The following is a 15,458-nucleotide window of genomic DNA, read 5'->3' as shown; positions in this document are numbered from 1 at the left end:
GAAATCCGCGCTGGTGGCTGGCAATCGTAAAACATGTGGACAGATGGAAACACAACCCTGTCCACCACCCCGCAGGGTGACATGTAAACACAGTTTCCTTCGTTTAATAATGATTGCACAATTTCCCAATAATACTCCCTTTTACACTACCACAATAACCGAGGTTATTGCCGGGTCAACCGGGGTCGCAGCTCGGAGTAAAAGGCTGCCCGAAAAATAGCCCAACCTGTGACCCAGGAATCCAACGCGGGTAATGGGGCAGTGTAAACAGGTGACTCGGGTCATCTGACCCCTGTTCCGTTACGAGCCCATAGAGAGCTGGCTCACCAGAGCTTGGAGATGATGCCATCTCCAAGCGCCCGCTGAGAGAAGCCCCAGCATTAACCCGGGTCCAGCCTACACTGTAAACGGGGTTTCAAGCTGCTGTGACACGGCTTGGAGTCTGTGCTCAGTAACCTGGGCTGGACCTGGGTTTCTGGTGTAAAATGGGTAAAAGAAGTGTTTGGCCTAGGGGTGCCATGAAAACACTACGATACTCTAGGGCGCCGTCATTCAAGAAAGTTGGAAACCACTGATTTTAAGGCAAACCAATCCACAATGCTAGTCCATATATAAGGAAGGATGTATTTGTGCTTAAACTATATGGATTGTGATGTACATTTGTCGGGCGAACCTCTTACTGATGAAGCTGAAATGAGTGATGGAAAGAGTACCCCAAAATGTTCAACATGTACTACACTACACTACAGTAAATTTACTAGGATCTGCTCGTCATCTTGTCTCTCTGCTTTCTGTGTACAATGAAATGTATGCCTTCCTAGAGAGGTATTATGTATATCTGTGTATGTATATTTTTTGTCCACCAGTCAAGCATCAATCGTACAGATGTGTCCACTGACATCTAGCCTCCCTGCAAGTTAAACAGACCATCTAGTCACACCGTGTCGTGGCATGACTCCGCAGCGCTGAACGTCTTTTCGTGCGACTTTTTCCGTTAATATGCATCTCATCCGCAAAACTATGTGAATATGATGCACAGGCAGTTTATGCAATTTATAATGATATGTGGCATGCCTATATCCTGTGTGCGGCTGTGTCTGCATACAAAATGCTACGCTACAGTGTTTTCCTAGAAAACAAGGTAATGTACCATATCCTATACAGATACAGCCGCACACAAAATATAGGCATGTCACATATCATTTTACTCAGCAGTCTGCTTGTGCTTCCGGTTCACATAGTGCAAAAAAAAAAAAAAGGCACCTGATGGAGTTGCACGGGACCCAACAGCTCACCCATGCCGGGCATGTTTCGCTGCGTGACGTATTGAGGCAAGATGTACGAGGACACATCTGTAGGCTAAAAGTAGGGAGGCCAATCCTGGGCCATTCTTTCAATCCCGGGTATTGGGATTGAAAAATGGCAAATCCCGGGATTGGCTTTTAACTGTGTGGCCACCCCCTCGCCCCGCCCACATAACTAACCGTATACCGAGAGCGGGCAGGTGGGAAACTCTTCATTCTCTTCCCCAGCGCACAGCTGATGAAGCAGCGTGACCTCACGCTGCACCAGGGGAGCCAGAAGGAGGAAGCCGGGCAGCGTCTGAGCGTCCTGTGGACGCTCAATGCTGATCCCTCAATCCCCGGGATTGGACCCCGGATGTTTTTGGGCCTAAATCCCAGGATCCCGCCGATCCCGGGATTGGCCTCCATAGCTAAAAGTACAAGACACATATCGGCACAAGGGGGCTGATGTATAAGGAGTAACACACCGTTCAGCGTGGTGTATCTGCCGTGAATGGGCACTGTGTATTCATATTTGCGTGTATCAGCCACTAATGCCTGCCCGTGCCTATATGGGGGGAACGGGGTGTATGGGGGGGATCTAAGTAAGAACACGCTCACATGCTGACCGAGATAAGGCGTATACATACCTGTAAGCGCAGTGTTATTTATGGATGGTCGTGCAGGTGTGACAGACAGTTGGCGATGACGAGCGCTAAAGCTAGCGGAAAGTTTGTGATTGGCTCCTGACACTGATTGGTGCTGTCTCCGTTGTCTGGGCATAGATTGCTCTTCTGTGAGTGTGATTAAGCGGTTATATGTTTTTGTTTGTGTAGGTGACATAGGGAAATGGTTCCTCTGCTCTATTAGAAAGGTCCCTTGGTTCAATTCCTGCTTAATGACCTGAGTGCAAGTATGATGGAAGCGTCTGTGACGAGTGCCTGCCATATACCAGACACATGCGGTACTGTTACCGACAGGCACAGATCTCCATATGGACGGAGAACTGCGGATTTCGTGCGCTACATTTTCATTCCGAAATTGTAATCTGCTTGTTCATATTAATGCTGATTCCTACCTATTTTGTGCTCTTTTCTCAAGTTTCAACTCTTGTTGTAACCATTGTGTAACAGCCCAATCATAACCCAGACTGCAAGGCTTTTGGTTTTCTTCCCAATTTAGATCATTTAGTAATGATTAGGAATGAATAATTATTTATAGAGCTCATACATGTTACAAAGCAATCTACAGAGACGATGTAAAAATTCACATCCGTTCCTCCTGAGTGGAGTTCACAATCCGTGTTCTGTACCACACAGAGGGCTAGGGGGTCATTCTGAGTTGATCGCTAGCTGCATTTGTTCGCCGAGCAGCAATGAGGCAAAAAAACGGCACTTCTGCGCATGCGTATGCGGTGCAATGTGCATGCACGACGTACTATTACAACGAACATTGTAGTTTCACACAGGGTATAGCGATGCTTTTCAGTCGCACTGGCTGCCGCAGAGTGATTGACATGAAGTGGGCGTTTCTGGGTGTCAACTGACCGTTTTCAGGGAGTGTTCGGAAAAACGCAGGCGTGCCATAAAAAACGCAGGAGTGACTGGGCGAACGCAGGGCGTGTTTGTGACGTCAAAACAGGAACTGAATGGAATGAAGTGATCGCAAGCGCTGAGTAGGTTTTGAACTACTCTGAAACTACACAAAAAAACTTTGTAGCCGCTCTGCGATCCTTTCGTTCGCACTTCTGCTAAGCTAAAATACACTCCCAGTGGGAGGCGGGATAGCGATTGCACGGCTGCTAAAAACTGCTAGCGAGCGAACAACTCATAATGACCACCTAAATGTATGAAGCAGTGATAAGAGCAGAGAAGTGAGACAGTGGAGAAGTTGCCCATGGCAACCAATCAGCATTGAAGTAACATTTATAATTTGCGTACTATAAAATCATACAGAGCAGCTGATAGGATGCCACGGGCAACTTCTCCACTGGCTCACTTCTTCACTCTTATCACTGCTTCATACATTTACCCCAGAGACACACAGGACAGGTGTTATCATAAGCCTATTAACCTGTCCGTTTATGTTATGGTTTCGGAGAACCCGGGGGAAACTCACACAAACATGGGAGAACTTACAAAATTCACACACATAGGGCCCTGGTCGTAATCCCCACACCCCCAGCGCTGAGAGACTGCAATGCTAACCACTGTTGTGCGCACTGTACTTCCATTATTTGAGCTCTTTTGGAAGTAGACCTAGAGCCTGTGTAAAATGTAATTATTTTTGACTTGTTCCGGTCTTACACTTGGCCAGCTATCTTATTATTTTTAGATGTTTTGTCGCTGCACATCATAATTGGCATGGGATAAATGCATCGGACGAGGGAGCCCAAGGCAAATGTTCTCATACATACAACAAGCGTGAAACGTCCTGCGGAAATTAGGGCTTGTACTCACGGCATTGACAAACAACGCTGGTACTTTGGGAACGCATTAGAAGTTAGTCCATTAACGCGTCAAAGATTCCCTGCACCATATAGTGTGCAATGCTTAAGGCAACTTTGAACCTAATGCAAAACGAAGGACAGTCAAAAAGTTTGAACTTTCTCAGTTACTTAGTTGTTGTTTGAGTTTCCAGTGACGTGTGTAGAAGGATCTAGACTCCTAGTTTCATTGTTAGTTTGTGAAGTTGGTTCCATTCTTGGCGTAACTTGCCTGTGACAAGGGTAGATGGAGTTTTTTGTTTTCTTACCACCACTGATGTGAGATGTAATCAGGGCCATCTTAACGTACAGGCACACTGGGCAACTGTCCAGAGCCCCACAATTCTGGGGGTCTTCTAACGCAGGTAGAGAATGCAGCCAGAGAGTGAATGACTGTGGGCATGCTGATTGATTGATGGCTGAAGCTATCCACCAATCGGAGTGCTGCTATTCACGGTATGGAAGCATGTGGAGAAAAGGTGCAGGATGCGTAAGTTATGACTTTTTTACTTGTTATTCCCGTGTATGGGTGGGTATGGGCACCAGTGCGTTGGTCTGCCCAGAGCCTACAATGCTGTTAAGACGGCCTTGGGTATAATGTACACAGAGCATCACTGCATACGTCTGTTATTTTAGTGGATGAAATGAAAAGATTTCTCTGCAGGAATCCGGGTCACCTTTGTGTTCTAGACTAGCAATTCAGTAGCTTTAACTTCTAGACTTGCAGAGTCTGGCCGCTGTCCACTTTCATCTTTTGAAGCAGCGTGCAAAAGCAGAAACTTTCTTCCAAACCAGTAGATCCCGGCCCCATCCCTCCCCAACAACGACACTGCCAGTCTGATGCCGCAGTGCTACAGCCGATGCAGACCCGTACTGCACAGGATGTAGTTATGTGACCGTGGTTCAGGAGACCGCCAGTCACAATACCGACGGCTACATCCCGACCCCTCTAAATTCCGATACGGACTGTTCCCACTCGTTGGTGTCCACGACACACATAGAGTGGGAAACCGAGCTCGCAAGGGGCTTTGATGCGCTTGCCACCCCCCACTCCGTGCCAGCATTCTGCTTCCGGGATCCCGCGGTTGGTGTGCTGACCGCCGGGATCCCCAGCGCCGGTCAGCCATTCCCAACCCGTACTGCACATGCGCAGTAAGAGTGCGTTGCATTCACTAATTTACCAAACAGTGGTACTTTGCGGCCTGTTCCGCTATAACATCGGGGCCTGAATCCGCCCATTGTTAGCAGCAGCCTACGCAATAACTGATCATCTTCCTGTAAGAGCAAAGAAGTAATATTCCCCCTGTCCTTTTAGTCACATATGAATGTTTTATTAGACATGTGAAGTCTTGAGGAATATGGATAGCTTACGTTTTGGTCATATAACCCATAGAGGTACGTAAGAAAACTGGCAGTGTCCGGGTACCATAATCTGCCGTGATGTGCGCTGCGGAACATCCAGGCTGCACATCAGAGAATTTAGTACAATTAGAAATATAAATAAATTTAATTACAGATTGAGAGATTTACTAAAGTAGCTAAAACAGACAAGTGGTGTTTCCATAGCAACCAATCAGTCTGGCTATCATTTTCTAGAATACAGTTGAGAAGTAATATCTAGATTTATTGCTATGGGCAACACCTTCACTTTCATTTCTCTGACGTCCTAGTGGATGCTGGGAACTCCGTAAGGACCATGGGGAATAGCGGCTCCGCAGGAGACTGGGCACAAAAGTAAAAGCTTTAGGACTACCTGGTGTGCACTGGCTCCTCCCCCTATGACCCTCCTCCAAGCCTCAGTTAGATTTTTGTGCCCGAACGAGAAGGGTGCACACTAGGTGGCTCTCCTGAGCTGCTTAGTGAAAAGTTTAGTTTTAGGTTTTTTATTTTCAGTGAGACCTGCTGGCAACAGGCTCACTGCATCGAGGGACTAAGGGGAGAAGAAGCGAACTCACCTGCGTGCAGAGTGGATTGGGCTTCTTAGGCTACTGGACATTAGCTCCAGAGGGACGATCACAGGCCCAGCCATGGATGGGTCCCAGAGCCGCGCCGCCGGCCCCCTTACAGAGCCAGAAGACAGAAGAGGTCCGGGAAATCGGCGGCAGAAGACGTCCTGTCTTCAATAAGGTAGCGCACAGCACTGCAGCTGTGCGCCATTGCTCTCAGCACACTTCACACTCCGGTCACTGAGGGTGCAGGGCGCTGGGGGGGGGGGGCGCCCTGAGACGCAATAAAAACACCTTAGATGGCGAAAAATGCATCACATATAGCTCCTGGGCTATATGGATGCATTTAACCCCTGCCAGTTTTTCCTTAAAAAAGCGGGAGAAAGGCCGCCGAGAAGGGGGCGGAGCCTATCTCCTCAGCACACAAGCGCCATTTCTCTAACGTCCTAAGTGGATGCTGGGGACTCCGTAAGGACCATGGGGGGGTAGCGGCTCCGCAGGAGACTGGGCACAAAAGTAAAGCTTTAGAACTACCTGGTGTGCACTGGCTCCTCCCCCTATGACCCTCCTCCAAGCCTCAGTTAGATTTTTGTGCCCGAACGAGAAGGGTGCACACTAGGTGGCTCTCCTGAGCTGCTTAGTGAAAAGTTTAGTTTTAGGTTTTTTATTTTCAGTGAGACCTGCTGGCAACAGGCTCACTGCATCGAGGGACTAAGGGGAGAAGAAGCGAACTCACCTGCGTGCAGAGTGGATTGGGCTTCTTAGGCTACTGGACATTAGCTCCAGAGGGACGATCACAGGCCCAGCCATGGATGGGTCCCAGAGCCGCGCCGCCGGCCCCCTTACAGAGCCAGAAGACAGAAGAGGTCCGGAAAATCGGCGGCAGAAGACGTCCTGTCTTCAACAAGGTAGCGCACAGCACTGCAGCTGTGCGCCATTGCTCAGCAAACTTCACACTCCGGTCACTGAGGGTGCAGGGCGCTGGGGGGGGCGCCCTGAGACGCAATAAAAACACCTTGGATGGCAAAAAATGCATCACATATAGCTCCTGGGCTATATGGATGCATTTAACCCCTGACAGAATACATAGAAAAACGGGAGATAAGGCCGCCGATAAGGGGGCGGAGCCTATCTCCTCAGCACACTGGCGCCATTTTCCCTCACAGCTCCGTTGGAGGGAAGCTCCCTGGCTCTCCCCTGCAGTCACTACACTACAGAAAGAGTTAAAAAAGAGAGGGGGGGCACTAATTACGCGCAGTATTAAAGATACAGCAGCTATAAGGGGAAAACACTTATATAAGGTTATCCCTGTATATATATAGCGCTCTGGTGTGTGCTGGCAAACTCTCCCTCTGTCTCCCCAAAGGGCTAGTGGGGTCCTGTCCTCTATCAGAGCATTCCCTGTGTGTGTGCTGTATGTCGGTACGTTTGTGTCGACATGTATGAGGAGAAAAATGATGTGGAGACGGAGCAGATTGCCTGTAATAGTGATGTCACCCCCTAGGGGGTCGACACCTGAGTGGATGAACTGTTGGAAGGAATTACGTGACAGTGTCAGCTCTGTATAAAAGACAGTGGTTGACATGAGACAGCCGGCTACTCAGCTTGTGCCTGTCCAGACGTCTCATAGGCCGTCAGGGGCTCTAAAGCGCCCGTTACCTCAGATGGCAGATATAGACGCCGACACGGATACTGACTCCAGTGTCGACGGTGAAGAGACAAATGTGACTTCCAGTAGGGCCACACGTTACATGATTGAGGCAATGAAAAATGTTTTACACATTTCTGATAATACGAGTACCACCAAAAAGGGGTATTATGTTCGGTGAGAAAAACTACCTGTAGTTTTCCTGAATCTGAGAAATTAAATGAGGTGTGTGATGATGCGTGGGTTTCCCCCGATAACAACTGATAATTTCTAAAATGTTATTGGCATTATATCCTTTCCCGCCAGAGGTTAGGGTGCGTTGGGAAACACCCCCTAGGGTGGATAAAGCGCTCACACGCTTGTAAGGGCTCTACCCTCTCCTGAGATGGCCGCCCTTAAGGATCCTGCTGATAGAAAGCAGGAGGGTATCCTAAAATGTATTTACACACATACTGGTGTTATACTGCGACCAGCAATCGCCTCAGCCTGGATGTGCAGTGCTGGGTTGGCGTGGTCGGATTCCCTGACTGAAAATATTGATACCCTAGATAGGGACAGTATATTTTTGCCTATAGAGCATTTAAAAGATGCATTTCTATATATGCGTGATGCACAGCGGAATATTTACCGACTGGCATCAAGTCTAAGTGCGTTGTCCATTTCTACCAGTAGAGGGTTATGGACACGACAGTGGTCAGGTGATGCGGATTTCAAACTGCATTTGGAAGTATTGCCTTATTAAGGGGAGGAGTTATTTGGGGTCGGTCTTTCAGACCTGGTGGCCTAGGCAACAGCTGGGAAATCCACGTTTGTACCCCAGGTCGCCTCTCAACATGAGAAGACGCCGTATTATCAGGCGCAGTCTTTTCGTGGACAAGCGGGCAAAAGGTTCCTCATTTCTGCCCCGTGACAGAGGGAGAGGAAAAAGGCTGCAGAGAGCAGCCAGTTCCCAGGAACAGAAACCCTCTCCCGCCTCTGCCAAGCCCTCAGTATGACGCTGGGGCTTTACAAGCAGAATCGGGCACAGTGGGGGGCCCGTCTCAATGAATTTCAGCGCGCAGTGGGCTCACTCGCAAGTAGACCCCTGGATCCTTCAGGTGATATCTCAGGGGTACAAATTGGAATTCGAGACGTCTCCCCCTCGCCGTTTCCTAAAGTCGGCTTTACCGATGTCTCCTTCTGACAGGGAGACAGTTTTGGAAGCCATTCACAAGCTGTATTCCCAGCAGGTGATAATCAAGGTACCCCTCCTGCAACAAGGAACGGGTTATTATTCCACACTGTTGTGGTACCGAAGCGGGACGGCTCGGTGAGACCGATTCTAAATCTAAAATCTTTGAACACTTACATACAGAGGTTCAAATTCAAGATTGAGTCACTCAGAGCAGTGATTGCGAACCTGGAAGAAGGGGACTACATGATGTCTCGGGACATCAAGGATGCTTACCTTCATGTACAAATTTACCCTTCTCACCAAGGGTACCTCAGGTTTATGGTACAGAACTGTCACTATCAGTTCAGACGCTGCCGTATGGATGGTCCACGGCACCCCGGGTCTTTACCAAGGTAATGGCCGAAATGATGATACTCCTTCGAAGGAAGGGAATTTTAGTTATCCCTTACTTGGACGATTCCCTGATAAGGGTAAGATCCAGGGAACAGTTGGAGGTCGGTGTAGCACTATCTCAGGTAGTGTTGCGGCAGCACGATTGGATTCTCAATATTCCAAAATCGCAGATGGTTCCGACGACTCGTCTTCTGTTCCTAGGGATGATCCTGGACACAGTCCAGAAAAAGGTGTTTCTCCCGGAGGAGAAAGCCAGGGAGTTATCCGAGCTAGTCAGGAACCTCCTAAAACCGAGCCAAGTCTCAGTGCATCAATGCACAAGGGTTCTGGGTAAAATGGTGGCTTCCTACGAAGCAATCCCATTCGGCAGATTCCACGCAAGAACTTTCCAGTGGGACCTGCTGGACAAATGGTCCGGGTCGCACCTTCAGATGCATCAGCGGATAACCCTGTCACCAAGAACAAGGGTGTCCCTCCTGTGGTGGTTGCAGAGTGCTCATCTTCTAGAGGGCCGCAGATTCGGCATTCAGGACTGGGTCCTGGTGACCACGGATGCCAGCCTGCGAGGCTGGGGAGCAGTCACACAGGGAAGGAATTTCCAGGGCTTATGGTCAAGCCTGGAGACATCACTTCACATAAATATCCTGAAGCTAAGGGCCATTTACAATGCTCTAAGCTTAGCAAGACCTCTGCTTCAAGGTCAGCCGGTGTTGATCCAGTCGGACAACATCACGGCAGTCACCCACGTAAACAGACAGGGTGGCACAAGAAGCAGGAGGGCAATGGCAGAAGCTGCAAGGATTCTTCGCTGGGCGGAAAATCATGTGATAGCACTGTCAGCAATTTCCGGGAGTGGACAACTGGGAAGCAGACTTCCTCAGCAGACACGACCTCCACCCGGGAGAGTGGGGACTTCACCCAGAAGTCTTCCACATGATTATAAACCGTTGGGAAAAACTCGACAGGTATTGCGCCAGGTCAAGGGACCCTCAGGCAATAGCTGTAGACGCTCTGGTAACACCGTGGGTGTACCAGTCAGTGTATGTGTTCCCTCATCTGCCTCTCATACCCAAGGTACTGAGATTGATAAGATGGAGAGGAGTAAGCACTATATTCGTGGCTCCGGATTGGCCAAGAAGGACTTGGTAACCGGAACTTCAAGAGATGCTCACGGAGGATCCGTGGCCTCTACCTCTAAGAAGGGACCTGCTCCAGCAAGGACCCTGTCTGTTCCAAGACTTACCGCGGCTGCGTTTGACGGCATGGCGGTTGAACGCCGGATCCTGAAGGAAAAAAGGCATTCCGGATGAAGTCATCCCTATCCTGATCAAAGCCAGGAAGGATGTAACCGCAAAACATTATCACCGCATTTGGCGAAAATATGTTGCGTGGTGCGAGGCCAGTAAGGCCCGACGGAGGAAATTCAACTGGGTCGATTCCTACATTTCCTGCAAACAGGAGTGTCTATGGGCCTGAAATTGGGGTCCATTAAGGTTCAAATTTCGGCCCTGTCAATTTTCTTCCAAAAAGAACTAGCTTCAGTCCCTGAAGTTCAGACGTTTGTAAAAGGGGTACTGCATATACAGCCTCCTTTTGTGCCTCCAGTGGCACCTTGGGATCTCAATGTAGTTTTTGGGTTCCAAAAAGTCACATTGGTTTGAACCACTTAAATCTGTGGAGTTAAAATATCTCACATGGAAAGTGGTCATGCTGTTGGCCCTGGCCTGGGCCAGGCGCGTGTCAGAATTGGCGGCTTTATCCTGTAAAAGCCCTTATCTGATTTTCCATTCGGACAGGGCGGAATTGAGGACTCGTCCTCAGTTTCTCCCTAAGGTGGTTTCAGCGTTTCACCTGAACCAACCTATTGTGGTGCCTGCGGCTACTAGGGACTTGGAGGACTCCAAGTTGCTAGACGTTGTCAGGGCCCTGAAAATATATGTTTCCAGGACGGCTGGAGTCAGAAAATCTGACTCGCTGTTTATCCTGTATGCACCCAACAAGCTGGGTGCTCCTGCTTCTAAGCAGACTATTGCTCGTTGGATTTGTAGTACAATTCAGCTTGCACATTTTGTGGCAAGCCTGCCACAGCCAAAAATCTGTAAATGCCCACTCCACAAGGAAGATGGGCTCATCTTGGGCGGCTGCCCGAGGGGTCTCGGCTTTACAACTTTGCCGAGCAGCTACTTGGTCAGGAGCAAATACGTTTGTAAAATTCTACAAAATTGATACCCTGGCTGAGGAGGACCTGGAGTTCTCTCATTCGGTGCTACAGAGTCATCCGCACTCTCCCGCCCGTTTGGGAGCTTTGGTATAATCCCCATGGTCCTTACGGAGTCCCCAGCATCCACTTAGGACGTTAGAGAAAATAAGAATTTACTTACCGATAATTCTATTTCTCGTAGTCCGTAGTGGATGCTGGGCGCCCATCCCAAGTGCGGATTGTCTGCAATACTGGTACATAGTTATTGTTACCAAAAAATCGGGTTATTGCTGTAGTGAGCCATCTTTTCTAGAGGCTCCTCTGTTATCATTCTGTTAACTGGGTTTAGATCACGAGTTGTACGGTGTGATTGGTGTGGCTGGTATGAGTCTTACCCGGGATTCAAAATCCTTCCTTATTGTGTACGCTCGTCCGGGCACAGTATCCTAACTGAGGCTTGGAGGAGGGTCATAGGGGGAGGAGCCAGTGCACACCAGGTAGTTCTAAAGCTTTACTTTTGTGCCCAGTCTCCTGCGGAGCCGCTACCCCCCCATGGTCCTTACGGAGTCCCCAGCATCCACTACGGACTACGAGAAATAGAATTATCGGTAAGTAAATTCTAATTTTTCCCTCACAGCTCCGCTGGAAGGACGTCTCCCTGACTCTCCCCTGCAGTCCTGCACTACAGAAACAGGGTAAAACAAGAGAGGGGGGGCACTAATTTGGCAGATTAATCAATACAGCAGCTATATAAGGGAAAAACACTTATATAAGGTTATCCCTGTATATATATAACGCTCTGGTGTGTGCTGGCAAACTCTCCCTCTGTCTCCCCAAAGGGCTAGTGGGGTCCTGTCCTCTATCAGCGCATTCCCTGTGTGTGTGCTGTGTGTCGGTACGTTGTGTCGACATGTATGAGGAGGAAAATGGTATGGAGGCGGAGCAATTGCCTGTAATAGTGATGTCACCCCCTAGGGAGTCGACACCTGACTGGATGGTCTTATGGAAGGAATTACGTGATAGCGTCAGCACTTTACAAAAGACTGTTGACGACATGAGACAGCCGGCAAATCAGTTATTACCTGTTCAGGCGTCTCAAACACCGTCAGGGGCTCTAAAGCGCCCGTTACCTCAGATGGTCGACACAGACCCAGACACGGACACTGACTCCAGTGTCGACGGTGAGGAAACAAACGTGTTTTCCAGTAGGGCCACACGTTACATGATCACGGCAATGAAGGAGGTTTTGAACATTTCTGATACTACAAGTACCACAAAAAAGGGTATTATGTGGGGTGTGAAAAAACTACCCGTAGTTTTTCCTGAATCAGATGAATTAAATGAGGTGTGTGATGAAGCGTGGGTTTCCCCCGATAAAAAACTGCTAATTTCTAAAAAATTATTGGCATTATACCCTTTTCCGCCAGAGGTTAGGGCGCGTTGGGAAACACCCCCTAGGGTAGATAAGGCGCTCACACGCTTATCAAAACAAGTGGCGTTACCGTCTCCTGATACGGCCGCCCTCAATGAGCCAGCTGATAGGAAGCTGGAAAATATCCTAAAAAGTATATACACACATACTGGTGTTATACTGCGACCGGCAATCGCCTCAGCCTGGATGTGCAGTGCTGGGGTGGCTTGGTCGGATTCCCTGACTGAAAATATTGATACCCTGGACAGGGACAGTATATTATTGACTATAGAGCATTTAAAGGATGCATTTCTATATATGCGAGATGCACAGAGGGATATTTGCACTCTGGCATCAAGAGTAAGTGCGCTGTCCATTTCTGCCAGAAGAGGGTTATGGACGCGGCAGTGGTCAGGTGATGCGGATTCCAAACGGCATATGGAAGTATTGCCGTATAAAGGGGAGGAGTTATTTGGGGTCGGTCTATCGGACCTGGTGGCCACGGCAACGGCTGGGAAATCCACCTTTTTACCCCAGGTCACCTCTCAGCAGAAAAAGACACCGTCTTTTCAGGCTCAGTCCTTTCGTCCCCATAAGGGCAAGCGGGCAAAAGGCCACTCATATCTGCCCCGGGGCAGAGGAAGGGGAAAAAGACTGCAGCAGGCAGCCTCTTCCCAGGAACAGAAGCCCTCCCCCGCTTCTGCCAAGTCCTCAGCATGACGCTGGGGCCTTACAAGCGGACTCAGGTACGGTGGGGGGTCGTCTCAAGAATTTCAGCGCGCAGTGGGCTCACTCGCAAGTGGACCCCTGGATCCTGCAGGTAGTATCTCAGGGGTACAAATTGGAATTCGAGACGTCTCCCCCTCGCCGGTTCCTGAAGTCTGCTTTACCAACGTCTCCCTCCGACAGGGAGGCGGTATTGGAAGCCATTCACAAGCTGTATTCCCAGCAGGTGATAATCAAGGGTACCCCTCCTACAACAGGGAAAGGGGTATTATTCCACGCTGTTTGTGGTACCGAAGCCGGACGGCTCGGTGAGACCTATTTTAAATCTGAAATCCTTGAACACTTACATACAAAGGTTCAAATTCAAGATGGAGTCACTCAGAGCAGTGATAGCGAACCTGGAAGAAGGGGACTATATGGTGTCTCTGGACATCAAGGATGCTTACCTCCATGTCCCAATTTGCCCTTCTCACCAAGGGTACCTCAGGTTTGTGGTACAGAACTGTCACTATCAGTTTCAGACGCTGCCGTTTGGATTGTCCACGGCACCCCGGGTCTTTACCAAGGTAATGGCCGAAATGATGATTCTTCTTCGAAGAAAAGGCGCCTTAATTATCCCTTACTTGGACGATCTCCTGATAAGGGCAAGGTCCAGGGAACAGTTAGAGGTCGGAGTAGCACTATCTCAAGTAGTACTACGACAGCACGGGTGGATTCTAAATATTCCAAAATCGCAGCTGATTCCGACGACACGTCTGCTGTTCCTAGGGATGATTCTGGACACAGTCCAGAAAAAGGTGTTTCTCCCGGAGGAAAAAGCCAGGGAGTTATCCGAGCTAGTCAGGAACCTCCTAAAACCAGGCCAAGTGTCAGTGCATCAATGCACAAGGGTCCTGGGAAAAATGGTGGCTTCTTACGAAGCGATTCCATTCGGCAGATTCCACGCAAGAACTTTTCAGTGGGATCTGCTGGACAAATGGTCCGGATCGCATCTTCAGATGCATCAGCGGATAACCCTGTCTCCAAGGACAAGGGTGTCTCTCCTGTGGTGGTTGCAGAGTGCTCATCTTCTAGAGGGCCGCAGATTCGACATTCAGGACTGGGTCCTGGTGACCACGGATGCCAGCCTGAGAGGCTGGGGAGCAGTCACACAGGGAAGAAATTTCCAGGGCTTGTGGTCAAGCATGGAAACGTCATTTCACATAAATATCCTGGAACTAAGGGCCATTTACAATGCCCTAAGTCAAGCAAGGCCTCTGCTTCAGGGTCAGCCGGTGTTGATCCAGTCGGACAACATCACGGCAGTCGCCCACGTAAACAGACAGGGCGGCACAAGAAGCAGGAGGGCAATGGCAGAAGTTGCAAGGATTCTTCGCTGGGCGGAAAATCATGTGATAGCACTGTCAGCAGTGTTCATTCCGGGAGTGGACAACTGGGAAGCAGACTTCCTCAGCAGACACGACCTCCACCCGGGGGAGTGGGGACTTCACCCAGAAGTCTTCCACATGATTGTGAACCGTTGGGAAAAACCAAAGGTGGACATGATGGCGTCCCGCCTCAACAAAAAACTAGACAGATATTGCGCCAGGTCAAGGGACCCTCAGGCAATAGCTGTGGACGCTCTGGTAACACCGTGGGTGTACCAGTCAGTGTATGTGTTCCCTCCTCTGCCTCTCATACCCAAGGTACTGAGAATCATAAGAAGGAGAGGAGTAAGGACTATACTCGTGGCTCCGGATTGGCCAAGAAGGACTTGGTACCCGGAACTTCAAGAGATGCTCACGGAGGACCCGTGGCTTCTACCTCTAAGAAAGGACCTGCTCCAGCAGGGACCCTGTCTGTTCCAAGACTTACCGCGGCTGCGTTTGACGGCATGGCGGTTGAACGCCGGATCCTGAAGGAAAAAGGCATTCCGGATGAAGTCATCCCTACCCTGATCAAAGCCAGGAAGGATGTAACCGTGCAACATTATCACCGTATTTGGCGTAAATATGTTGCATGGTGTGAGGCCAGGAAGGCCCCTACAGAGGAATTTCAACTGGGTCGTTTCCTGCATTTCCTGCAAACAGGACTGTCTATGGGCCTAAAATTAGGGTCCATTAAGGTTCAAATTTCGGCCCTGTCGATTTTCTTCCAGAAAGAACTGGCTTCAGTTCCTGAAGTTCAGACGTTTGTCAAGGGGGTACTGCATA

At 49.4% G+C, this 15,458-nt stretch overlaps 1 protein-coding gene across 7 annotated transcripts in view; it reads left to right on the top strand.

Annotated features, from left to right (window-relative positions):
* WDR7 (WD repeat domain 7) overlaps positions 1–15,458 on the top strand; it is a 799,383-nt gene that overhangs the window by 216,007 nt on the left and 567,918 nt on the right. The gene's annotated exons all lie outside the window — the stretch shown is intronic.

This window comes from Pseudophryne corroboree, chromosome 1 (genome assembly GCF_028390025.1).
Source record: "Pseudophryne corroboree isolate aPseCor3 chromosome 1, aPseCor3.hap2, whole genome shotgun sequence".
Taxonomy (NCBI): domain Eukaryota; kingdom Metazoa; phylum Chordata; class Amphibia; order Anura; family Myobatrachidae; genus Pseudophryne; species Pseudophryne corroboree.
This window is presented reverse-complemented; position numbering and strand designations above follow the sequence as displayed.